The following is a 2,224-nucleotide window of genomic DNA, read 5'->3' on the forward strand; positions in this document are numbered from 1 at the left end:
ATGCCACACAACTGTCACCCACATTCAGAGGGCCTCGTTCAGTCTTATGCAGGTTCCCCAGCTGTCAGTCCAGAGTCAGTGAGCTCCCACTAGCTTGGGTCAGCTGTTTCTGTGGGTTTCCCCATTATGGTCTTGACCCCTTTGCTCATATCTTTGCTCCTCCCTCTCTATGACTGGATTCCAGGAGCTTGGCCAGGTGCTTATCTGTGGATCTCTGCATCTGCTTTCATGAAGGTTCTATAAAGACAATTAAGGGAATTATCTATCTGATTACAGGAGAAGGACAATGAAGACATCCTCTCCACTATTGCTTAAATTCTTAGCTGGTGTCATTGATTTCAAGGTATTTTATGTGTAGCTCAAGACAATTCTCTTTCCCCAGTGTGGTACAGAGAAGTCAAAATGTTGGACACTCCTAATAACAGACATTATGATGTCATATTAGTGCTCAAAGAGTTTTGGATATTGCAGCATCTTGCATTTCAGATTTCTAGATTAAGATGCCCAATCTGCCTTCCATTGTATGAATGTATCATTTTTCTTAATCTCTTCACCTGGTGGACATTGAATTGTTTTCAATTTTAGGTGATTTTCTTCTTTTTTCTTTTCTTCCTTTTTTATTTTTAATGTGCATTAGTGTTTTGCCATGGGAAGCTTCAGGTCTCCTGAAACTGGAGTTACAGACAGTTGCAAACTGCCGTATGGGTGCTGGGAGTTGAACCACGGTCCTCTGGAAGAACAGTCAGTGCTCTTAAACACTGTGCCATCTCTCCAGGACCTTTAGGCTATTTTAAATAAAAGTTTGATGATTTTTATACAAGCCTCCTTTAGGACATATGTCTCCATTTCCTTAGGGTAAACATCTAGAAGAATGGCCAGTTTTTATAGCAAGCCGACGGCCCAACGATTTTCTAAGCAGGCATTGGTTTCAGCAGTATACAAGCTGAGCGCTTCCACAGCTTCACCAACACCTGATGTAGTCAGTCTCTCAAAGAGAGGAATATCCGAGGGGTATGAAGTGGTACCTTATGGTACAGGCTGGTTTTGTGTGTCAACTTGGCAAAAGCTAGAGTCATCAGAGGAAGGAGCTCAGCTGAGGATATGCCTCCTTGAGATCCAGCTGTAAGGCATTTTCTCATTTAGTGATCAATGTGGGAGGGCCCAGCACAGCCCATGGTGGGTGGTGCCATTCCTGGGCTGCTGGTTTTGGGCTCTACAAGAAAGCAGGCTGAGCAAGCCACGGCTCCCCTCCACGGCCTCTGCATCAGCTCCTGCCTCCAGGATCCTTCCTTGTTTGAGCTCCTGTCCTGACTTCCTCCAGTGATGAACAGCGATGCTGAAGTGTGAGCCCAATAAACCCTTCCTCCCCAACTTGTCTTTTGCTCATGGTGCTTCATCTCAGCAGTAGAAACCATAAGTAAGATATTTATTATGACTTTATGTTTCTTTCTCTCATAGCAAACAAATATGTATTTGTATATAATATTCCTAGATATAACCTACTGATTCCCTATTATGTTACTTGTATATACATTTTCAGGGCTGACCACTTGACACTAGACAAAGGATTGGTGTGCTTTTCCTTGGGAGGAGCACTTCTCCGGCTCCCAGCTTTCTGGGCTGCCCGTAGTTCTTTGTGTGGGGTGAGGCCCACCTGGCACATTCATTGGTGTCATCCTCGTTTAGCTCACATTTGGGCAGCCATGTTTTGGGGGCTTTATGGGAAGAGCTTCTAATGTTACTAGGAGACACACTCTTACAGAAAAGTCCTCGATTCTCTAGCTCTTACAATGTTTAACCCCCTCTTCCACAATGTTCCCTGAGCCTTTGGTACAGGAGCATTTTGTAGACGTATCCACTGGGACTGGGCTCCACAACCCTGCATATTGAATGGTTGTGGTTTTCTGTAGTGGTCTCCATTTTTTGCAAAGAGATGTTTCATTGATGAGGGTTAAGACTACACTTATCTGTGGATAAGGATTTACAGATTTTAGGAGTTATTCTTGTTTAGTAAAGTAGTAGCTGTAGACTCTCCTCCAATACCATGGTTTCAGTAGCACTGAGTAGTACTTAACCAGGTTTCCATCACCAGGCATGGCATCCCTCTTGTTGAGTAGGTCCTAAGTCAGAAAGCGGTTGGTAACTACCAAGTTATGTGTGCCATTACTGCACCCATGGTACTATTGTGTCATGCTGGTCTTTGATGTGGTTCAGAGGCATCATA

Source organism: Chionomys nivalis, chromosome 1 (genome assembly GCF_950005125.1).
Source record: "Chionomys nivalis chromosome 1, mChiNiv1.1, whole genome shotgun sequence".
Taxonomy (NCBI): Eukaryota; Metazoa; Chordata; class Mammalia; order Rodentia; family Cricetidae; genus Chionomys; species Chionomys nivalis.